This window comes from Ovis canadensis, chromosome 20 (assembly GCF_042477335.2).
Source record: "Ovis canadensis isolate MfBH-ARS-UI-01 breed Bighorn chromosome 20, ARS-UI_OviCan_v2, whole genome shotgun sequence".
NCBI lineage: Eukaryota > Metazoa > Chordata > Mammalia > Artiodactyla > Bovidae > Ovis > Ovis canadensis.
The window spans coordinates 58,746,936-58,771,264 of record NC_091264.1 but is presented as its reverse complement, the minus strand read 5'-3'; the positions used below and the strand labels follow the sequence as shown (position 1 = coordinate 58,771,264).

General features: G+C 46.4%; 1 long non-coding RNA gene and 1 pseudogene across 4 annotated transcripts in view; one reads left to right on the top strand and one right to left on the bottom strand.

Moving 5' to 3' along the window:
• Positions 1 to 24,329, top strand: part of LOC138425309 (uncharacterized) — a 37,824-nt gene that overhangs the window by 7,896 nt on the left and 5,599 nt on the right. Inside the window, exons 2-5 of one of the 4 annotated variants that reach the window (XR_011251158.1) lie at positions 6,130 to 6,272; positions 10,644 to 10,868; positions 12,109 to 12,181; positions 12,338 to 14,809. This is a non-coding gene — a long non-coding RNA (uncharacterized lncRNA). Of the gene's footprint in view, positions 1 to 6,129; positions 6,273 to 10,643; positions 10,869 to 12,108; positions 12,182 to 12,337; positions 14,810 to 24,329 lie in introns of those variants that run through there. The other 3 variants (XR_011251159.1, XR_011251157.1, XR_011251160.1) reach the window with 3 other exon arrangements.
• On the bottom strand, positions 2,944 to 4,086 carry LOC138425893 (filamin-binding LIM protein 1 pseudogene; annotated as a pseudogene).

Here is a 24,329-nt window from a genome sequence, read left to right as displayed (position 1 = left end):
TGGAGTGGGTTGCCATTTCCTTCTCCCATGCATGAAAGTGAAAAGTGAAAGTGAAGTCGCTCAGTAGTGTCTGACTCCTAGTGACCCCATGGACTGCAGCCTTCCAGGCTCCTCTGTCCATGGGATTTTCCAGGCAAGAGTACTGGAGTGGGGTGCCATTGCCTTCTCCGCACACACAGCTATTAAGCAGCAAAACCCCAGAACGCAGGAGAGGAGATATTGTGAACCCATTGGCCTCCATTTTCTTTCATCATTTTTCATTATTCTTTTAAAATAGACCATGGAAACTTCTCGTGTATACAAAAAGGCTCAGCAACGTCATCAAGTTCTCACCGGTGAACTTGCCAGGACATAAAGCAGAGCAGAAAGGGACATAGGAAAGAATCACCTACCAGGGAGCACAGGCTTCCCAGGAGGCTCAGTGGTAAGGAACACACCTGCCAATGTAGGAGACGCAAGAGATGCAGGTCGAGATCCCTGGGTCGAGAAGGTCCCCTGGAGTAGGAAGTGGCTACCCACTTCAGGATTCCTACCTGGGAAATCCCATGGACAGAGGAGCCTGGCAGGCTGCAGTCCATGGGGACGTGAAGGGGTCGGACATGGCTTAGCGACCAAACAGCGAAACCTAAGCGTGTACATTGTATTTGAAAGTCAAAGGGCATTTTGAATTGTTTCATGAAAATGTTTATATTCTTGCTTTCTTAAGTTGCCTCTAGGAATTACTCCTAGGTAAACTATCGGAGGAAGTACAATTTTCGTTGCACTGATATTTATAACCAAAAAATAAAGAAATAGCTTAAATTCTTGGAGTAATAGTTGAGCTAAATAAGCTGTGACATATCCACGTGATGGAACAATCACGGTTTATGGGTACCGTGCCTCCATCATCCCCTTATCCCCTTTGTACCTTCACCATCCTCATTTCTGCTTGAGAGACTATATTTCTGTAATGCAACAATGTATCAGGATTTGGATGTCAAAAACAAACTCTACATATATTTATAAGCTTTCTGTATGTATACAAATAAATATGCATTATCTATTATATGATAATATTGAACGTTTATAAATACCATGCATATATGTATATGACATGAAGGAAATGTGCATCTGAGCTCAGTCGCTCAGTTGTGTCCAAAAGTTTGCACTCTGGAGTGGGCTGCCGTTTCCTTCTCCAATGCATGAAAGTAAAAAGTGAAAGCGAAGTCGCTCAGTCGTGTCCGACCCTTTGAGACCCCATGGATTGCAGCCCACCAGGCTCCTCCGTCCATGGGATTTTCCAGGCAAGAGTACTGGAGTGGGGTGCCATTGACTATATTCTTTGATTAAAGTCCTTTGATTTTCCCTTCTGTATTCATCTCTCTTCCAGTTTCTCTTTCGCTTTTTCCTACCCCTGTTTCACCATTCACATCAGCCTCCAGAATTACAGAGGCAGGATGGTGGTGGGGCTGGGGTGTATGGGGGGAGGGGGCAGGCAGAAGAGGGGGGCATAGGTTTAAGTTTTGAGCATTAAAGCTCCAAATCTCAGTGCAGCAACCAGAAAGCAAGCAGGAGAGCTATCACGTACTTTACAACATTAAAAACGTAGCATGATATTCTCATAAATTGATCCCTTATTTATTTATTTTATTTTTTGGATATAGTTATGCATTTTCATGTATAACTAGCACATCAACATATGCCTGTGTGGATATATTGCTTAGTTAGCATAAGACTAGATCGGTAAGTGAGTAAAAAGAAAAAGGATGTTCAGTTAAAATATTAAGGAAGTGAGAGAACAGGAGGTCCTCATATGATAAAAATTGTGGAGGTTATGGGAAAGCCTGGAGTTTGGGACTCCATGCCCTAAGCTTTGGGCAAGAAGCTCTGCTCTGGTCTGAAGCCCTTAAGGGGCCCTACACAGAAACCCTCCAGGCACTTGGAGCTCCGAGAATCCTCCTAAGAGCACGTGGTACATTGAGAGGACCCCAGGGAGGAAAGCACCTTTTAGTTCCTGTGTTCATGCCCTACAAGATGTCTTAGAAGTTACAAAGCAACAAGTGATGTTTTCTTAAAAGGGAAAAGAATCTTAGAGGTGTGGCCTTGAGTGGGCAGTGGTCACAGGGCAGCCTGGGCTGAAGTAACACCCCTGTTACTGTCCTGGAGGAGTATGTGTGTGTGTGTGTGTGTGTGTGTGTGTGTGTGTGTGTGTGTGTGTGTGAGCACAGTCCCCATCAAGGCTGCAGGAGGAACACCCAAGGGCTCCTGTGCTCCGCTCCCCGGCAAACAGCAGGCACTTAATCTGTGTCTGCAGAATCACCGTTGCACACGGGAGGCGCCACCAGAAGGCAGGTGGAGGAGTTGCTGACGTCGTCCTTGGGTGTCAGCATGTCATCCTTTGCTCCTGCCGCTGCTGTGCCCTGAGCCCCATGTCAACATGGCCCCAAGGTGGGAAGTCCGTGCCACCAGGAGGGTCACTGTCTTGTACATTTATGCACAATGGAAGGTATTTCCCCACCTTTCCCCAAAATCCAAAGTATGTTTCTCATCATTTAACCTTCAAATGTTAAAAGTAGTGCTTTTGAAAGGACTCTGGGGTTGTACTCTAATAGCTGAGCCCCTCAGAGCTCATGGATCATTGCTATGGACACAGGGTGCCCGCTGGAGACCCACCCAACTGACCCTTGGAAATGGAGGTCAAGGCCAGTGCTCAAGAGGAACCAGAGTGGTGGAGGTGGGACCCCCAGGCATGACGTTCACAGTACGAAAGCCTTCTGGTGCCCAGAGGAGAGAAGGAACCTCTGAGAGTCTGAAGGGTGCTCTGAGCTGGGAGGAGGCCAGGGCTCAGCGGCCGAAGTGATGGGTGGAGCTGCAAGCTGGTCCCTGCGTGTGGCTTGGAAGGAAAGCATGCCAGAACAGGTCGGGAAGGGACACAAGCTAGGGAAGGGGCCCCGACAAGCAAGGCTAGTGTGCAGCCGCACCCCCTGGCTCAGCGGTGCGCTCAGCAGCACCCCGCTTCATGTGGCACAGCTTGCAGAAGAGACCGGTGTTCAGCGGGTAGCACCCCTGGCCTGTGGGCTCCACAGACGGAAGGACCCTGCAGTCCTCACACCGGGAGCAACTCTATGGAAGTTTCCTCCCACATACTCGATTTTGAAGGCATCCTTCCCGTCTCGGGGGATGCTGGGATTCTCACAGATGCTGCACAGCGGGGCGAACTTCCTCTAGAAGTCGTCCAGGCGGTACACCTCATTCTGGCTGTCCAGGGCAAAGCTCTCTTCCCCAGTGCACTGGGCGCAGGGCACACACAGGAGGGGTGGAAGGTCTGGCCTAGGGCCCGGATGATGTGTTCCTGGACAACCTCGCCACCCTTGCCACACTTCACCAGGGTGTCCTGGTAGCAGGGTTCACAGAGGGGCCGCCCATCCTTCTGGTAGAAGCTCTGCCCGGCCAGCTGGTGGCAGCAGACACGTCTATGAAGCACTGGGCGGGTACTGCCTCTTCACGGCCTCTACGGCCAGCTCTCAGGGGGACAGAGTCCTGTGGCAGAAGGCACAGATGTCTGCGGAGGCCTCTCTCCCAGGGAAGCCGACAGGCTCTTCGGGGCGGGGGCGGCAGCTCCTCCTCTGCAGGCTTGACATGACTGGGCTGAGGCTGCAGTGGAGGCCCCTCCACCAGGGCCTGTGGGGGGGGCGGGGAGGGGGCAGGTGCAACTGCTCTAGTCTGAAATGAGTGATGCCCCCATCGCAGAGGGGGGCTCTTCGTCAGGAGGGGGCAGGTCCGATGGAGGGGGCGGAGGCGGAGGTGGGAGGATGTCCAGGTCTGGAAGTGCATCGTCAGCATCCAGGGGCGAGGAGGAAGCGATCACCCTCCATTGGAGAGCTGAGGTGGAACAGCTGGCCCTGGGGCTGCAGACCTGCGAGGGGGCATCCAGGAACGGAGCTTTCCCACCAAGCCCGCCCTGGGTGGGGCCAGGAGATTCCCAGGGGCGGCCAGGCCGGGCCTCACAAGCTGCTCGCCTCACCTGCTCAACCACAGCCTCATCTCGATGTGGGGGCACCAGGGTGGTAAAGACCAGGCGACCCTCTTCTCAGGCTTGGAGGCCATTGGTGGGGCTGGGATCTGGATTTTCCTAGGAAGGCCGAGGTCCCCAACGTTCAGGCCGGCTCCACTGAGCCGCCCGCTCTGGTCGGTCACCTGATCTCTTATTTAGCTGAAGGGCTTTGTAGAAATTCTCCTCTCTGCTCATCAGTCCCTCTGCCTCTTGCCTTTTCTCTACATGTTCCACTGGACATTTCGCAAACAAATCTCGGGCATGGAGTCTATTCTACTTAACAATAAGCCCCTCTTGCAATTGGGGTCACAAAACCGCAGTCAGAGCGCGGAGATGTCTGTAAACCTTGCTTTCCCAGATGGAGAGCAGCCCAAACAGGGATTTGGTCAAGGGCGTTGGGAATACAATAGGCGAAGTCTGTAATGAGAACAAAAGAGGCAGATGACTAGTCCCCACTCCATCTCAGTGGGCAAGAGTGTAGCCTTCCAGATTTGTCATTGCCTTGGAGTCTGACAGTCATTAACATATTTCCAATAAGCAGGAGAAAGAAACAGAACAGAGTGTCTATCAGAGGGTATGCCTGTCTGCCTTTCTCTCATGCAAACGACCACAGGAAACTATGACTTTGCTCCCTCCCCTATGGGGGAGGGAGAAATAGGGAACTGAGATGTTGGAAAGAATGGGGGTTCTGAGATGATGAAAGAATGGGGCTAGATGAGGAGGTTAAAATGCTGTTCCTGGATTGAGAAAGGGAATATCCATTTTTCATAAGACCAACTGCAAAACGTACAATCGTCCGGGTAGGATCCTCCCACCGTGGCGTCCTGGCAGGTAGAGGGGGAAGGACGTCCAGCACCCAAGTGGTCAGACGGCCGCGCAGTAGACTGAGGGGCGTCGTCTGCACACCCCCAGGCAGACACAGAGTGCTAGTCAGGCTGGCCTTGCCCCACCCTAAGGCTCCTGCCCAGAAGAGTGTATTGCAAATACCGCATCACTGATTTGCATCACCTACCACTATGTTTATGGATACATTTATTTACTTTTAATGCCAGTGTTCTTTAAAAATTATTTATTTCTATATTTTTGGTTGTACTGGGTCTTCTTTGCTGCGTGAGGGCTTTCTCTAGTTGCAGTAGGTGGGGGCGACTCTCTAGTTGTGGGTTCAGGCTTCTCGTGGTGGTTTCTCTTGTGGTGGAGCATGGGCTCTATCTGGGGCAAGCGGGCTTCGGTAGTTGTGGCTTGCAGGCTCAGTAGTTGTGGCACTCAGGCTTAATGAATTGCTCTGCGGCATGTGGAATCTTTCCAGACTGAAAGATTGAACCCATGTCCCCTGCATTGCCAGGCAGATTTTCATCCACTGGGCCACCTGGGAAGTCCTATGGATACATTTATGAACAAAGTTTCCAAGTAGCACAATTACGCAAGAAACTAAAATGACTGATTTATACAAGTGTGGATTTATTTGAACCATTCCATTTCATGCCCTTCTCCAGCTAGGTGAGGAGCTTCCTTCGTGGCGCAGTGGCAATGCATCCTCCTGCAATGCAGGAGATGTGAGAGACACAGGTTTAATCCGTGGGTTGGAAGATGACCCTGGGAAAGGAAATGTCAACTCACTCCAGTGGTTTTGCCTGGAAAATCCTATGAACAGAGGAGCCTGGTGGGCTACAGCCCATGGGGTCAAAGAGTCAGACCCAATTGAGCACACAGACATACAGACACACACACACACCCCTAGGTGAGTCTAGGCTACCACCACTTTTTTCTTGGTCATCCCTAACCTTGAGATGCTCATCCCCTGTGGGTGACATGGGCATGTATGGAGAGTATTATTGTAATAGAAATCCAGCTCTGGCACTCGCTCCAGCTCCCCATCAAAACCACTCCATCCTTCCCCTTTCTTGGCAGAGGTTTCCTCCCACCGTAGAATCTGACCGTGGCAGAGAGCCATTTTCCCGGTGTCTTTTGCAGCTCAGCCGATCAATGGCATCTGATTGTGCCCAAAGGAACTTGAATGTTTCAGGAAGATACCTTTCTTCTCTTAATTTCTGAAGAGAGATTTCTGCTTGTCTTTTTTTTTCTTTTCCATGGGGAAGGCATATGATTCCTGGAACTGCAGCCGCTGTCTTGTGACCATGTGGGAACAGCCCCAAGATCTCGAAGATGCTGACCCAAAGCCTGGACATTGCCAAGCAACTAAACCAATCTTAGAAATGCCTGTCTCTAGGCTTCTTGTTAGGTAAGAAAGGAACTTGTCTAAGCCTCTTTTGGTCAGATATTTTATTTCTTGCAGCAGAGAGTATAGACAATAAGTCACAACATATTAGGCCGTGTAGTAATGAAATGTACAATCCCAATTCTCCTTTATAGACCCCTTGGAGGGCTTCCACTGCAGGTGGAGTAACGTCCAGAGTCCTTGCCTGGACCCACCAGGCTCTGCACATCACCCCTCCACCTTTCCAAGGACTCTCAGGCTTTGTTCTGTGTTCCCGCCTCACATTCTCCTTTCCTTCCTTGTTTTCTGTCCTGGCCAAATATCTGCCACAGGGCCTTTGCACACACTGACTGTGTCCTCTTCCTTCTTCTACATACAGCTTTAAGCTTTAAGGCGGCTTCTTCATAACAGCTTTGCTTTATCACCCAATCTAAAGCAGATCTCGCACACTATGGCTGGTGACACCTCCCTGCTCTGCCCTCGGTGACTGCGGCTGACTGTGGGGAGGGCCACTCGATGAGTGTTCCAACTTCCTCCTGGAAGGGCAAGGACTGAGGCTGAGACTGCCTTTCCCAGGCTCCTGGGAACTGGGTTCTACATGGAGTTGAGATTCTGCCTATCAGATGTACAGAGGTGGTTTTCCCACGCTGTTGCATGAGCAGAGACAGGTGGGTGGAGGAGTTATCTGCTGGCAGGGGACCTGGAGGAGGAGATGTGACTCTCACCTTGACAAAGGCAGCAGCTCCCTGAATCGACTCATTTTGCAATGCACTTTGGGGCACTGATATTATCATTTTTTGCTAGAGGTTGTTTCTTTGTTATTGTTTAGTCCCTAAGTCATGTCCCACTCTTTGCAACCCTGTGGACTGTAGCCTACCAGGCTCCTCTGTCCATAGGATTTCTTTAGGTTTCTTTAAAATGTGAGCCAGCTATAACATTTTTTAAATTTTATTTTTAACTGGAGGATAATTGCTTTATAATATTGTGTTGGCTTCTGCCATATAACAAAGTGAATCAGCCATAAGTATACATATGTCCCCTCACTGTGATTTTAATTCTGTATCTATTTGTACATGGCCTTGTTATCTGGCATCTCCTGCTCACTTCTGTGCCCTGAATACTCAGCACCAGGTGCAGCACATGTCTAGGGTCAGAGTTACTGGTTGAGCAGGTGAATTAGTGACTGAAACCAGTGGACCTTGCACGGGACTTCCTTGGAGGCCCAGTGCAGGGCTTCACCTTCTAGTACAGGGGTTGGGGATTCAATTCCTGGTCAAGGAGCTAAAATCCCACATTCCTTGTGGCCAAACACCAAAAGAGAAAACAGAAAAAATATTGCAACAAATTCAATAAAGACTTTAAAAATGATCCGCATCAAAAAAAGTAAAAAACCTTAAACAAAAAAACCAGAAATTGCCTGTAAAGTCATAAGAAAATATGAAGCCCTGAAGTCGTATGTTTGATATTTCAAATTCTGCTGCTGCTGCTGCTAGGTTGCTTCAGTCGCATCCGACTCTCTGCGACCCCATAGACAGCAGCCCACCAGGCTCCTCTGTCCCTGGGATTCTCCAGGCAAGAATACTGGAGTGGGTTTCCATTTCCTTCTCCAACGCATGCATGCATGCTAAGTTGCTTCAATCATGTCCGATGGTATGCGATCCCATGGACTGCAGCCTACCAGGACCCTCTGTCCACAGGATTCTCCAGGCAAGAATACTGGAGTGGGTTGCCATTTCCTTCTCCAATTTCAAAATCTAGCCATGTTTAAAAAGCCAGGAAGCTAACATTTTTGTTTGTTTGTTTGTTTGTTTTTTACTCTTTCCAAACGTCTCATCCTCCCTCCCCTCTCCCTATGTCCATAAATAGATTCTCTATGTCTGTGTCTCCATTGTTGCCCTGTAAATAAATTCTTCAGTACCATTTTTCTAGATTCTGCATATGCGTTAGAATATGGTATTTATCTTTCTCTTTCTGACTCATTTCATTCTATATATTAGGGTCTAGGTTCATCCACCTCATTAAAACTGACTCAAATGAGTTCCTTTTTATGGCTGAGTAATAGTCCACTGTGTAGATGTACCACAGCTTCTGTGTCCATTTATCTGTGGATGGACATCTAGGTTGCTTCCATGTTCTAGCTCTTGTAAATAGTGCTGCAGTGAACAATGGGATACATGTGTCTCTTTCAATTTTGGTTTCCTCAGGGTATATGCCTAGGAGTGGGATTGCTGGGTCATATGGTGGTTTTATTCCTAGTTTTGTTTTTTTTTTAAGGAATCTCCATATCATCTTCCATAGTGGCTGTATCAAATTATATTCCCACCAACAGTGTAAGAGCATTCCCTTTGCTCCACACCCTCTCCAGCATTTATTGTTTGTAGACTTTTTGATGAGGGCTATTCTGACCGGTGCGTGGTGATATCTCATTGTACTTTTGATTTGCATTTCTCTAATAATGAGCGATGTTGAGCATCTTTTCATGTGTTTGTTAGCCATCTGTATGTCTCTTTGGAGAAATGTCTGTTTAGGTCTTTTTCCCACTTCTTGATTGGGTTGTTTGTTTTTCTGGTAGTGAGTTGTATGAGCTGCTTGTATATTTTGGAAATTAATCCTTTGTCAGTTGTTTCATTTACTATTACTTTCTCCCTTTCTGAGGGTTGTCTTTTCACCTTGCTTATAGTTTCCTTTGCTGTACAAAAGCTTTTAAATTTAATCAGGTTCCACTTGTTTACTTTCGTTTTTATTTACGTTACTCTAGGAGGTGAGTTACTCCAGTGTTCTTGTCTGAAGAATCCCAGGGCCGAGGGAGCCTGGTAGGCTGCAGTCCATGGGGTCGCTAAGAGTCTGATAGGACTGAGCGTCTTCACTTTCACTTTTCACTTTCATGCATTGGAGAAGGAAATGGCAACCCACTCCAGTGTTCTTGCCTGGAGAATCTCAGGGACTGGGAAGCCTGGTGGGCTGCCGCCTATGGGGTCGCACAGAGTCGGACACGACTGAAGCGACTTAGCATACATGCATACGTGGTGTTAAGAAGTGTTCTAACTTCATTCTTTTACATGTAGCTGTCCCGTTTCCCCAGCACCATTTACTGAAGAGGCTGTCTTTGCCCCACTGTATATTCTTGCCTCCTTTGTCAAAAATAAGGTACCCATAGGTGCATGGGTATATTTCTGGGCTTTCTATCTTGTTCCATTGGTCTGTATTTCTGTTTTTGTGCCAGTACCATACTGTCTTGGAAGGAAGCTAACATTTACAATGAATTTCCAACTTGCAGGTTTCACCTGGCAGCCTTATGGCATAACAGGCAAATTTTTAAAAAAACTGAAACAAAGGGGACATAAACCCTGTTACGAAAGAATAATCCTGACCATAATGGTTTTGTGTCTCAAGAAATGTAATCTCACTCAGAGAGATTTCCATGACCCTTTTTGATACCTCGCAAGAGGGCAAGTTGGGTTTCCCAGGTGGCTCAGTGGTGAAGAATCTGCCGGCCGGTGCAGAAGACACAGGTTCAGTCCCTGGGTAGGGAAAATTCCCTGGAGAAGAAAACGGCAACCCACTCCAGCATTCTTGCCTGGGAAATCCCATGGACAGAGGAGCCTGGCAGGCTACAGACCATGGGGTCACAAAGAGTTGGACATGACTTAGCAACTGAACAACAACAAGAGGACAAGTTGCACTCTGATCTGAGATGCTGGCTTAGTACCATGGAACTCATCATTGAAGGTACAACCTCACATTCTCTCCTGGGCGATTCCCTGATGAGACATAGGCATGCCATCGACAGTCAGATCCATGAGGGCATGAACCCATGTCTGGCTCACGTAATCCCTGTTCTCGATGCTTCCTAGAATACAATCAGCACTCAGTAACCAAATGAATTCGATAGATACAGCAACTTTCCTCTAGGTACCTATTTTACATATGGTAACATATATGTTTCAATGCTACTCTCTCAATTCCGTCCTACCCTCTCTTTCCTCATTGTGTCCAAAGTCTGTTCTCTCTGTCTGTGTCTCTATTCCTGCCCTGCAAATAAGTTAATCAGTACCATTGTTTTAGATTTCTTATGCATGATATTTGTTTTTAGTATGCTATTGCAAACAGCAGGTGCTGCATGCTCTTTAAGCATCAATTTTGAGGAGTTTCATAAAGGACTAAAATTAGTGTTTAGTCACATTAATGAATCAGATACCCCTTTTGTCTCATTGGTGTTCAGTTCAGTTGCTCAGGCATGATCCGTGTCTCACACATGTAAAAATGTATCTTCTAACAGCTACACAATCTTCTTTAATTGTAGTAGGCTCTCTCTTCCAATGTGGATTTTTCCATCAACTCCTGAAAGTAGCAAATGACTGTATCTATTTTTCTCTTTGCCCTCCCTCCTTGTAGCTGAGCTTGGTCTTCCAGCTTCTATTTGGTATTTCAACGGAAAGTTCATACTCTGTGAAGTTGTCCATTGTTTGGAACTGTTCCTGGGTGACTTACTCCCACCATGAAAATTATTAGAGAGGAGAGAGTGGGAACCAAGGGGACAGAGGAGAAAGGGGGAAAACCACAGACCTCAGGAAAGCCTTCCAGAAAAATCATCTCCCCAGGAGACAAGGCAAAACAGAGGTTTGTGTTTCTTCACTGTGGCCAAATGTCCCTGCTCAAAGACTGGTGTTAGCTGGAAGAAACCATACTTCTACCAAGTCTGCTCGTGTTTAATTCTGTTCTGTTTATTACCTGTAAGTTACATTAATATATATCGATTTTACTGTTTCAGTCTGATATAATTCACAGTACATTTCATCCTGCATACAGTAGGCATATATGATGTAGAGCTCATTTATGCATAACAGTAATGTATTTTCTCTTCTCTTTTTATCACTTCTTTGATATCTGTAATTGGCACTGATGTCCCAAATCTGTACTGACTCTGAAAGAAAGTGTTAGTTGCTCAGTCACGTCCAACTCTACGTGGCCCCATGGACTGTAACCCACCAGACTCCTCTGTCCATGGGATTTCCCAGGCAAGAGTACTGGAGTGGGTTGCCATTCCCTTCTCCAGGGGATCTTCCTGACCCAGGGATCAAACCTTAGTCTCCTCCACTGGCAGGCAGATTCTTTACCATCTGAGCCACCAGGGAAGCCCCCTACTGACTCTAGGAGTTTCCAATATACACAGGTGATCACATCCTCATTTGATGCCACCAAGAGTTGAGATTTCCCAGTCCTGAGATGTTCTGATGCTCTTCCTTGTGACCCAGAGCCAAGGAACTTGCGTCCACTCTTGTCCTCCCCCTGCACCCACGTTCTTGCACATGACTCCAGACAACACACTGACTCCACCCATCCCTAAGAGTCCATGCTGCCCAGGGACCTGGGAATCCAGAGAGAGTTCTCAGCAGCCTGGCTGGGGCCATGACGCACACAGGCTGAGCGCAGGAGGGAAGGTGAGACTCAGACACAAAGATGGGGACACGGAACAGATGGCGCAGGGGTCCTGGGCCCTGGAGCCTGGGGTGTTTGGGAACTAGGGGAGCAGGAGGGGAGGGGGGGGTGAAGGCTGATGGGGAGGCGCTAAGCCAGCTGTTCTCCAGCACCTGCGGCTCATGACTCCCAAGCCATCACATCTCCATTACCTTGGAAATGGCTAAACCAATATTGCCTCCAGGCTCTCGCATTCTTTTCATGTCAAAGTGGTATTTTTTGTGGTATTCAAGTCACGCAAAGGAATGTAAGCAACCCAAGTCAGTTTTGTCACCAAATTACAACCTAAACGCTAGTAGGCTTGAGGTTCACATGTCCGTGGGGGACCTTGTATTTCAGTTTCCACTAACTTTTCCCAATTAATCTGAAATTCCTTTTACAGAGCACACAAGTTTTCATGCTAGACACTGAAAGGAAAGCTAAAACTGCAGCTGCCGGAGAGAGGTGGCACACTGGTATGAATGGGCTTCAGGCAAAGCACACGTGGTGCCAGCTCTGTGGGTGCCAGGGGGCCCGGGGAGGGGCCAGGGAGACACGCTAAAAGCAAATGCCCTGAGCTGAGCTTCACGGAACCTTTTTGACATCTGTGCCCCTTATGTCTATCTATTCAGGGACACATGAAGATTGTGGACAGGCATGCTCCAAATCCTGTGTTGGACAAGTGAGCAATCGCAGAGCCTTCTAGAAGCAGTTTCCAGACAGCAACATGGCTACTGGTATGCAAGGAGATCAAGCCAGTCCATCCTAAAGGAAATCAATCCTGAATCTTCATTGGAAGGACTGACGCTGAAGCTGAAGCTCCAATACTTTGGCCACCTGATGCGAAGAGTCAACTCGATGGAAAAGACCCTGATGCTGGGGAAGATTGAGGGCAGGAGGAGAAGGGGGTGGCAGAAGACAAGATGGTTGAATGGCCTCATTGACTCAGCCGATGTGAGTTTGAGCAAACTTAGGGAGATGGTGAAGAAAAGGGAAGCCTGGTGTGCTGCAGCCCATGGGGTCACAAAGAGTCAGACCCGACTTAGGAACTGAACAGCATCCGTGACAGCATTTATAGTGTCTTAAATGCATATAGTGTGTTGCGCTCAGGTCTGGGGCTACAGCTCTGAGAAAAACTGAAATTTAGAGCTCACAGACCCTGTCATCTCCTAAAGGGATACACAAGAAATCAGGCAGTTACCACGCAGTCTGAGAAGTGTGATGTTATTCCAGTTTAATAGACACTTTCACAGCAGGGTGCTGCTGCTGCTGCTGCTAAGTCACTTCAGTCGTGTCCGACTCTGTGCAACCCCATAGACAGCAGCCCACCAGGCTCCCCCGTCCCTGGGATTCTCCAGGCAAGAACACTGGAGTGGGTACAGCAGGGTGGGGTCTCCTCAAAATTAAAACCAAACTCTTTGTATTTAATGCCTACCTCCCCGGATCTACCGTCAGTCCAAGAGGCAGGACTCGAGTCCCTCCTGCAGACTCACTGAACTGGCCTCTTGCCAGCAGGCACTTAATAAATAATTGCTAAATATCTGAGCAAGGAAATGACTGGGCCCTAGGCGAGAGGCAAGCGTGGAGAGTTAGGGACCATGAACTCTATTCCTGGGGTCAGGGAGGCTTTGCGGAAGAAGTGGTATTTACGCTGAATCCTCCAGGGAAATGGTGTGGAGCCCAAGAAAGAAACAGCAGTTGGTTTAAAGACTTGGAGGCAAGGCTGCTCAGAGCATCCGGTGAAACCGCGGACTTCGCGGACCTCGCGCCTGGCATTCAGAGCGGCTGCTCTGTCCACTGTGGCTTCAGGACGAAACAGAAAGCAATGTCATCACAAGGTGCATGAGGCCAACCAACGAGAAAAAAGGGAGTTTTCCTCCAGCATGATCGAGTCTCTCCACCGTGCACTCCGTCTTCCCCGTGTCCAGGCCACTTGCCCAGCTGGTCCAGTAGCCTTGGGAGTGGGGAGGAGGATGATCGGAACTGATCACCTGTCTTTAATAAGCGCAAGCGGATTCACAAGCAGCTTTTCTGACCCTGTGAGAATTTGAGCTTCATTCTGTGAGCAGTGATGACTTTTTGAAGGAATTAAACTTGAGAATGATGCTCCAACAGAACTTTATTCAGCAGGCCCTTCTTGAGCTCCTGCTTAAGGGGGAGGCTCACATTGATAAGGTATCCATCCTGGTGGAACCTACAGTTTACTGGTGAGAAAATGGGCTTTGGGGCCAGCTGGAGGGAGAAAGAGCCACTTAAACTAGAAAATCTTCTAATGGACCTGGTGAGGCAGACATGGGGATGTCTGTTTCACAGATGAGAAAACAGAAGGAAGGGAGGTCAAATAACTTACCCAAGATCAGGTAGTTTTAAACTGTTATCTATGTGATCATAAATCCCATAGAGAAAAGGCAAAATGCTGACTAATATGTCCTTACATAAATTTAAAATGTGAATATAAGAAAGACAAACCACTAATTGCACACACACACACACGCACACACATCACACACACACACCACACACACACACACACACACACACACACACACACACACATGTGAAATACAGCCTCACTTTCCAGAAAATGCAGCCTGGAAAATATTGGTCAGAGTATGGCCAGTGGCCTAGCTTTAAACCCTATACAGGCTTATTCATTCGAGTGAATTCTGTTCTGGGTAAAAACATTCCATAATCACAGACCTCGCCTCTCAGCTTAGCAGGGGCCCCTCACAAGTGAATGCTATTCATAGGATCCCAGAGCTGTAAAAAGCCAGTCTGAGTGCCTGATTTGGGACTTTCGAATGCAGTTGAGCAGTTTTGTGAATATCAGTTTTCTCTTCTTCTCTGGAGGTTGTCTAGGGGAGGAACTCTGTGTTCTGAAGTTTCATGACCCCGACCGGTAAAATGTTCCCCCGGGTTCCAGCTCCGTCTTATCTGCGTGAGTGTGGGTCCATCTCTCCCTTCTTTGGCCCTCTGTTGGAAGGGAGATTGGAAAGGATCTTAAGCGCATTTCTTCTGTGACCTCAGCGAACCCCAGTTCCTTTGAAAGTTTACCCTAGGATTCATTTTTTCTCTTTATAAAGTGTTCATTTCTCTTCTCTGAATTGTTTCGTTTCCAATTTCCTTTCTGAAAAAAAAAGTAGGCATATGCGTTTTGGGAAACAGAAAAGACAGCAATAGCAGTTACAACTGATTCTTGTTATTGGAGGTACAGAGCAACTACAGAGTTGCTGTTTGCACATAGAATTGATGAAGACAGAACCAGTGCTCCCAGAGGAAATAAAGGTTGGGTTCCTATGAGCCGCTGGTGACATTTGCATCAGTCGACCAACATCTAGCCTCATTTTATGTGTGTTTTGGAGGTTTTGCTGTTGTTTTCTTTTCTACTTTATTTTAACTTTTTACCTCTTTATTTTATACTGGAGTGTATGGATGTGAGAGTTGGACTGTGAAGAAGGCTGAGCGTACTTTGGCCACCTCATGTGAAGAGTTGACTCATTGGAAAAGACTCTGATGCTGGGAGGGATTGGGGGCAGGAGGAGAAGGGGACAACCGAGGATGAGATGGCTGGATGGAATCACCGACTCGATGGACGTGAGTCTGAGTGAACTCCTGGAGTTGGTGATAGACAGGGAGGCCTGGCGTGCTGTGATTCATGAGGTCAGAAAGAGTCGGACACGACTGAGCGACTGAACTGAACCGAACTGAACTGATAGGTGATTAGAAAGTTGTATTCGTTTCAGTGTACAACAAAGTGATTCGGTTACACACGTATCTCATGTAGCTACTCTTTTTCAAATTCTTTCCCCATTTAGGTCGTTACGTAGTATTGAGCAGAGCCTGGGCTAGGTAGTTGCTCTTTGTTGGTTATCCATTTTCACTGAAGCCTGTGTACATGTCAAAGCGCTGTTGTTTAAAGAAGGGTGATAGGAGGGATGAGAATCTTCTGATCCACCTCGCCTATTTTACAGTCTGTGTGTTTTTGCTGAAATGCACTTAATGTTATGTATCACACTGATGCATTAGCGTTGAATTCACAGCCAATAATGCTAGACTTCACACCTGAATGGAGCTTATGGAACATGCAGATTTTCTCCGTAAGGCATTTCACACAGCCGCTGTGCTTGAGACACTAAGTTTGGGCACTATGTTTGGGGGCCATTTTAGTATTATTATTATTATTATTATTTTTTGGCAGGTGGGGGGTCTTTGTTATTGCACGTGAGCCTTCTCTAGTGGTGGCAGCGGAGCTACTTTCTAGTTGGGGTGCGTGGGCGTCTCTTTGCAGTGGCTGCTCTTGTTGCAGAGCGCAGGCTCTAGGCACAGGAGCCTCGGCAGCTGTAGCACACGGGCTCAATAGTCGCGGCTCTTGGGCTCTAGAGCATAGGCGCAGTAGTTGCGGGCTCAGCTGCTTTGCAGCATGTGGGATCTTCCTGGGCCAGGGATCCAAACTGTGTCTCCTGCATTGCAAGGTGGAGTTGGGGGCCACTCCAAAGAGCACAGAAATGCAAAAAATGTGGCCCCAAGGAGACAGCAGAGAGGAGACTTTATTAGCATGAGAGCTGAAATAAGAAGCTGGGAACATGCCTGTTGGTAATTCATATGCTTCCTCATCCGGCACGTGTTCATAAATCATCGTGAAAGTGCTGTGAGTATTGATCTGGGGGCTACAAATACATTTCAGCAAGTAGGTGGATTTGCCTGTGTCTGTTCCTATTAAGTGTTGGGGGCCTTTTCCAGATGGCAGGGAAAAGGGTGTAAGGAGGGAACGGAGCATCTTTTGGAGACCCGAGACTGTTGAAAATAATTTATGAGAGATATGGTACCTGGACAGTAGCTCATAGCCTAAGGTGGAGAAACAGAATTCCTTGCACCTCCAGCAATCTATCTGCAGACCTCCTTGTGTGAAAAATGGCTTGCACATAAAATGTGAGCACTGTCACCCTGCACATACAATTATACTTTAATAAAAAATAGATCTATAACTCAACAGTAAGCCATGAGATTATGTGGCCCAGAAGCTGCTTTGAACTCGCAGCCATCAAACCCTGGCCCTCCTGCTTGTACTGGGTTCCTGAGGGAGGGGTTGATGGGAACACACTTGCCCACAGCGGGGTGCAAGGGCTTCAGGGAGCCACCTTCTCTGACTGGCACTTTCACTTCAAGGACCAGTGATGCATCAAAACTCCAATTTTGATAAATCAAAAGTGAAATCCATATTTAACAGAACATGACAAAAATCACTGATTTAAAAATCTAAAAACTAATGGAAAAGTCATATCCTGAAATCCCCCCAAAACATGTGCTGCTGTGGTTCCCATAGGCTCTTGTTGCTCCAGCCTGACTATTAAAAATGATTTTTTTTTTCTCCTACTCAAACTAGCCTATAATTTGATTTCTAGATCCTTCCAGGGTTTTGCTCTGAACAGAAGCAAAATGAAAATATTTCAGGGGCTTATTCGACAACCATTGCAAAAGAAAACACTGGCTATCTGTGGAGTCATAGGTTAAAGCTATAAATTTATTTTATTAAACAGAAAGGGAATGGGTGAAATTTAAAGACACTGTAACCCTGACCCTGGCTTTGTGGACTAATATTCTCATCTGATTTATTCATTTAATTTTTGCTTAGAGACATCACATACACACCAATGGTAAACCCTTCTTTTTGGTAAGTTTTTATCTCTCACAAAATTCTGATGTATTCAGTGATGAATTTGGATCGAAACAAGTTTTTCCAAAAAATTCATAGACTTACAACCACAAAGAATGCATTAGCATTTGAACTAAAGAGAGAAAGGTTAAAATCCCAACATTTTCTCCAAGAGAGAGCAGTTCTTCACCGTTTTTATATAATCTTTCAGAATATAACATCAAATATATTTAAAATTTTTATGTATTTTTAATATATACAGTATATATTTAATACATTGTATATCTTAATATATACAATGTGTATAACTTTTAGTAACACAATAAGTGTCTCCATTAATACTCGACTAGATCACTCTTCCAGATGTCTGTTCATACTTGTAGTAATTGAGTTCATTTTTTTCCCAAACAATAAAATGTCTAATACAAATAAATAAGGGTCGGATGAGTCTCAAATAACATGACCAGAGTACTTATAAAATTCAAAGGAGCTGAGTCAGATCCTTTCACGAGGACAAACGCAGCGCTCCTCCAGATTCAGTAAGCGGTGGAACGTAACGATCTTGCCTGGTGCTGTCTTTCATCTCCTGCGCCTTCTACCAAGTGCTATATCTCTCGAAGCAAAATGCATGACTTTCTTAATTAAAAGGAAAGTGAGTCTATGAAAATGAAGTTGAGCCTAACAGATCCTGATTCTCTCACTCAGACTATGAACAGGCCGAAGATGTGACTTGGCGAGGCAGCTTATTGACCATAGCCGTTGTGACTCATGGATAGGTTTTTTTTTTTTTTCATTATCTTATAATGGAAGGTTGTTGGGTGCAGCCTTAAAGCAGAATGAGAAAATCAACAGAATGTTCTTGGAATGACTGCTGGCAAACTTTCTTTTATTTGTCTCTGTTCTCATTAGGGGAAAGAGAGGGCAGGTCGCTTTCAGAAGGATTAAAGGGTCAAAGGTCTTGGTGAAGGGACGCCTACACAAGCCTTTAGAAAGCTGTTATCAGAGGATCAGGGATAATAGAAAACCATCCTCAGGCTAATCCTCTGCCTGGATCCAAAGAAAGCGCTTTACCTTTTTTCCCCTCTCCCCCCACACCACCACCTTTTTCCTTTACAGCAGCCATTTTCCACAAAAGCCTCTCACTTTGCCCTGATGGCTTAACCCAAGTTTACAGGATCCAAGATCTCTTTCCCCAGCTCTCTCCCCTTTTCTCAGTATCCTCCAGTCTCCAAGCCTAGCCCTTCCTCACTCTGCCCATTTCCTGCCTTTCTCTCACCTTTTACTGTCTTTGCTGGGTGTTCTCTGGGATTCCCCTTAAAGCCTTCCCAGCCTCCGCAGCAACTCACACCTTCAGCAGATGCACGACCTCTTCTAAGGGAGAAAGGACACTGACCTCAGGATGGGCATAAAGACCATCTGGTCTACCTGCCTGCTTCCCAGGTGGCTCAGTGGTAAAGGATCCATCTGCCAGTGCAGGAGATGTAAGAGACACAAGTTTGATCCCTGGGTTGGGAAGATCCCCTAGGGGAGGAAAAGGCAACCCACTCCAGTATTCTTGCCTGGAGAATCCCATGGACAGAGGAGCCTGGAGGGATACAGTTCCTGGGGTAGCAAAGAGTCGGACACAACTGAGCATCTGAGCATGTACATGTGGTCTTCCTACCTTCTTGGTGAACAAAATCCATGAAATTGGATTTTAGGTGAACAAAAATTTTAAAGGTGAACAAAATCCATGAAATTGCCTGAATTCATGCAGCCAGGTAGTGGCTGAGCCTAGACTAGGACTCAGAATTGCTAATTCTCTATGGCCTCTAATAATGACTGGGTATTGGTTATAAAGTCCTTTAGATCATTAAGCTGCTCTGCCAATTGAATATAGTTAACCCAGTGGGCAAAACTGCTGCTGTGGAATGAGACTGGGGTGGCACATGTGTTGGCAAGCTATACCTTAAGAGGGGTGGGTGGCTGCTTTGCACACAGAGCCCAGTGATCTCTACTTGTGGCCAGAGGCTTTGGTCAATACTCTACAAGGAGCAAGTGGACATCTCACCATCTAAGAGCAGACGTCACCAAGACGCCCTCTTCTCCTCCTCCTCACTGCACTCTGTGAACCATTGCTCACCAGGAGAGGGAGTAAGATAAAAATTGAGGAAGCCACACAGTGGGTGCGTAGGTTTGACAGGAATCTACATAACACTATAGAAAGAGAAACCCAGGAAAGGCATCAGCTTTGCTGGGGCTCTCTTCTCCCTCCTCGTTGGGGGCAGAACAAGGAGGACCTGTTGCTCCATGGAGCTCTCTGCTCCTCAGTGATCAGTCACAGGATCAGTCACCCAGACGTTTGCATTTAGAGTTACAGAGTTGACACTGAGTAATGATGCTGAGTGCTCCTTGCTATTCACTTCTTGTGGTTGGAAAAATCCTCCTAATATCAAACATTAGAATAAAGCACCACCTTGTGGTCTGATGCATTTATTAAAGTGGCAAAATCTGAGAGCTGAGACTGGAAATGCTCCCCCAGCTGGTGGCAGAGAAGCCGAGGTCTGAACACTGACTCAAAGGTGGCTGATGGGAAGCGGGAGCCCCGAGTGTCTGCGAATTCTTGGATCAGGTAACAGCAGCATCACCTTCCAGGGTGTGAGTTTCATGTTTCTGACACTAAAATACTGTGTTATTTACATAGTGGAACCAATTTAATCCCTTCAAAACCGCAGGGAAATGGGTCTTGATATTTGAACTTTGTAGGTTGAGGCTGAGGTCACTACATGATCAAACTGCCCTTAGTGCTGAGCTTGGGTTTGAGGTCAAGCCCTTTGGACACAAAGTCTCTGCTCTTAAACACTGTTCTGCTGATCCCCAAACCAGGACCAAGGGCAAGGTCTACTTCAAGCCCACTCTCATAGGGGGCTGTGGCTCTGGGCTCTAAATCAAAGCAAGAACGGCTGAAAAGTTGTGCCTGACTCTTTGCGACCCCAAGCACCATACAGTCCATGGAATTCTCCAGGCCAGAACACTGGAGTGGGAAGCCTTTCCCTTCTCCAGGGGATCTTGCCAACCCAGGGATCGAACCCAAGTCTCCCATCTTGCAGGCAGATTCTTTACAGGCTGAGCCACCAGGGAAGCCCAAGAATACTGGAGTGGGTAGTCTATACCTTCTTCAGCAGATCTTCCCAACCCAGGAATTGAACCAGGTTCTCCTGCATTGCAGGTGGATTCTTTACCAGCTCAGCTACCAGGGAAGTCCCTAAAACAGCTGAAGTCTTAGTTTAAGTTCACTCAGAGGGCTGGAAGTAACCTATTCCCCAAGTTTCTTTGGTAAGGAAATTCTGCACTCAGAGAATCCACAGGTGCCCATCCACTGTCTGAGATGTCCAGAGGGGAGGGATTTTGAGGATGGGCAGAGAGCACCTGGGGCTTCCCTGGTGGCTCAGCTGGTAAAGAATCTGCCTGCAATGCAGGAGACCCCAGTTCAATCCCTGGGTTGGGAAGATCCCCTAGAGAAGGGAATGGGTACTCACTCCAGTATTTTTGCCTGGAGGAGGAGCCTGATGGGCTACAGTCCCTGGAGTCACAAAGAGTCAGACACAACTGAGCAACTAACATCTTCACTTCACGTAAGAGAGCAACTGAGCCAGCAACCAGACCTTATATCATTTCATGAAGAAATAAAACCAGGAAGTGATATTTAACTAACACTTGCTTGTACAATTAGAGTGCTTACCATTTCAGTACTTTCCTGAACCATATTTTAGCTTCTTTAAAAAGCAATTATTTTGTCATAGTGTTTGTTTTAAAGGGAGGGTTGGAGTGTCTGTCTGACTGGTGTATAAGGTAAGCAGGTAGTAGTAAGAAGGATAAAATATTTATAGAAAGGAGACCTGACCCTGTCTTGTTCCTGGGACAGTGTGAGCATCCTCGTGCAAGTCGTTTCCTCACCTCGGGGCCTCAGTGATCTCATTTGTAGAACAGGGGGATGGACTTGACGAAAAGGTAGCTATTCTAAAATAGAGCACACCATCACCGTGGAAACTCTGAGTGGAGAACCTCAGCTTCTCCATTTCCTTAGAAAGCCTGTCCTGCCCTTGTTTTCTTCCTGTTCTCAACTAAATCTGCTGCTAATTTTGGTCGCACAGTGAGTCGCACACAGAGAAGTCTGATAGCATCCTCTAGTGATGACGATTTGGGGGCATACACGAGTCTCTCTTTTTCCAGAGGCGGTAAATCCCCACAATTAATGACTTCCTAGTCCCTTTGCATACAGTGGAAATCCAAGCAGTGATTTCAGAAGTTCTGTAAAAAGAGGAAGCACTGCTTTAGATGGCTTTCCTTGGAAGGTTGCTATGTGACATCAAGGCAGAGCCTGTTTGTTTCATAGCCTCTCCCCTTCTCTTTTCCTTCCTGTGCTCTCACTCTGGAGGTCTCTTTGTTGAGCCCTTTTTAAAAAACAGATAGTCTGTACTAGAGTAGACCCCAGACCAGGACTGTCCAATGACTTTGGTGTAATGCTGAAAATGGAATTTGTGCTTTGCAATGTGGTAGTCCGTCAACAACCACCAGTTGTAGGTGACTGCTGAGCATTTGAAATGAGGCTCATAAGCCCATGGATTGATGTTTCATTTTATTTAATTTTAGTTTATTTAAATCTTAATTTAAGTTGCCATTATGCCTCAGTTCAGTTCAGTCACTCAGGAATGTCCAACTCTTTGCGACTCCATGAATTGGAGCACGCCAGGCCTCCCTGTCCATCACCAACTCCGGAGTCTACTCAAACTAATGTGCATTGAGTCGGAGATGTCATCCAGCTATCTAATCCTCTGTCGTCCCCTTCTCCTCCTGCCCCCAATCCTTCCCAGCATCAGGGTGTTTTCCAATGAGTCAACTCTTCGCATGAGGTGGCCAAAGTATTGGGGTTTCAGCCTCATCATCAGTCCTTCCAATGAACACCCAGGACTGATCTCCTTTAGGATGGACTGGTTGGATCTCCTTGCAGTCCAAGGGACTCTCAAGAGTCTTCTCCAACACCACAATTCAAAAGCATCAATTCTTTGGCGCTCAGCTTTCTTCACTCTCCAACTCTCACATCCATACACAACTACTGGAAAAACCATAGCCTTGACAAGATGGACCTTGGTTGGGAAAGTAACGTATCTGCTTTTGAATATGCTATCTAGGTTGGTCATAACTTTCCTTCCAAGCAGCAAGAGTCTTTTAATTTCATGGCTACAATCACCATCTGCAGTGATTTTGGAGCCCAAAAAAATAAAGTCTGACACTGTTTCCACTGTTTCCCCATCTATTTCCTATGAAGTGATGGGACCAGATGCCATGATCTTCGTTTTCTGAATGTTGAGCTTTAAGCCAACTTTTTCACTCTCCACTTTCACTTTCATCAAGAGGCTTTTTAGCTCCTCTTTACTTTCTGCCATAAGGGTGGTATCATCTGCATATCTGAGGTGATTGATACTTCTCCCGGCAATCTTGATTCCAGCTTGTGTTTCTTCCAGTCCAGCGTTTCTCATGATGTACTCTGCATAGAAGTTAAATAAGCAGGGTGACAATATACAGCATTGATGTACCCCTTTTCCTATTTGGAGCTAGTCTGTTGTTCCATGTCCAGTTCAAACTGTTGCTTCCTGACCTGCATACAGGTTTCTCAAGAGGCAAGTCAGGTGGTCTGGTATTCCCATCTCTTTCAGAATTTTCCACAGTTTATTGTGATCCACACAGTCAAAGGCTTTGGCACAGTCAATAAAGCAGAAATAGATGTTTTTCTGGAACTCTCTTGCTTTTTCCATGATCCAGCAGATGTTGGCCATTTGATCTCTGGTTCCTCTGCCTTTTCTAAAACCAGCTTGAACATTAGAAGTTCACAGTTCACGTATTGCTGAAGCTTGGCTTGGAGAATTTTGAGGATTACTTTACTAGCATGTGAGATGAGTGCAATTGTGCAGTAGTTTGAGCATTCTTTGGCATTGCCTTTCTTTGGGATTGGAATGAAAACTGACCTTTTCCGTTCCTGTGGCCACTGCTGAGTTTTGCAAATTTGCTGGCCTATTGAGTGCAGCACTTTCACAGCATCATCTTTCAGGATTTGAAATAGCTCAACTGGAATTCCGTCACCTCCACTAGCTTTGTTTGTAATGATGTTTTTAAGGCCCACTTGACTTCACGTTCCAGGATCTCTGGCTCTAGGTGAGTGATCACACCATCGTGATTATCTTGGTTGTACAGTTCTTCCATGTATTCTTGCCACCTCTTCTTAATATCTTCTGCTTCTGTTAGGTCCACACCATTTCTGTCCTTTATTGAGCCCATCTTTGCATGAAATGTTCCCTTGGTATCTTTGATTTTCTTGAAGACATCTCTAGTCTTTCCCATTCTATTGTTTGCCTCTATTTCTTTGCATTGATTACTGAGAAAGGCTTTCTTATCTCTTCTTGCTATTCTTTGGAACTCAGCATTCAGATGCTCATATCTTTCCTTTTCTGCTTTGCTTTTTGCTTCTCTTTTCACAGCTATCTGTAAGGCCTCCTCAGACAGGCATTTTGCTTTTTTTGCATTTCTTTTCCATGGGGATGGTCTTGATCCCTGTCTCCTGTACAATGTCATGAACCTCCGTCCATAGTTCATCAGGCACTCTTATCTATCAGATCTAGACCCTTAAATCTATTTCTCACTTCTACTGTATCTGTAAGGCCTCCTCAGACAGGCATTTTGCTTTTTTGCATTTCTTTTCCATGGGGATGGTCTTGATCCCTGTCTCCTGTACAATGTCATGAACCTCATTCCATAGTTCATCAGGCACTCTCATCTATCAGATCTAGACCCTTAAATCTATTTCTCACTTCTACTGTATAATCATAAGGGATTTGATTTAGGTCATACCTGAATGGTCTAGTGGTTTTCCCTACTTTCTTCAATTTAAGTCTTAATTTGGCAGTAAGGAATTCATGATCTGAGCCACAGTCAGC